Source organism: Nannospalax galili, unplaced genomic scaffold (genome assembly GCF_000622305.1).
Source record: "Nannospalax galili isolate Female #2095 unplaced genomic scaffold, S.galili_v1.0 scaffold433, whole genome shotgun sequence".
Taxonomy (NCBI): Eukaryota; Metazoa; Chordata; class Mammalia; order Rodentia; family Spalacidae; genus Nannospalax; species Nannospalax galili.
The window spans coordinates 9,480,941-9,481,463 of record NW_008338715.1 but is presented as its reverse complement, the minus strand read 5'-3'; positions in this window follow the sequence as shown (position 1 = coordinate 9,481,463).

The following is a 523-nucleotide window of genomic DNA, read 5'->3' as shown; positions in this document are numbered from 1 at the left end:
CTAAGGTATTACCGGCTCTAATTGGGGGTGAAGACAGTGACTAGGGGAGACGGAGCTCAGGTCCCCTCCCCGAGCCCAGGGTAACCCTGAAAATAGAGGGGAAACCAATTGAGTTTATGGTGGATACTGGTGCCCAGAATTCAGTTTTATTGGAGCCAAGAGGGCCAGTGTCCTCCAGAACTACACGGGTACAGGGGGCAACAGGAACAAAGCCCTATTCATGGACTATTGGGCCTTTAGGACCCTCATACACATGGCATGGAGGAAAATGAGGCCTAATATAATTTCATAAGCCAGGCTAAAGTTTAGCGACCTGTCTCTGGCCTGTCACTTCCATGTGGAGGTGACTCAGCAGGGCCCTATCTAAGATTGCCTCTGCCCAGTAACAACTGGCGTGGTAAATTCCCAGTGGCCCACAGTCTTCACCCTAGATGACACATTCCTATACCCACCCCCTTTTCCACACCCCCTTTGCTTAAACTATATAAGTTGATGCCTGACACAATAAAGTGAGTTCCTGCCT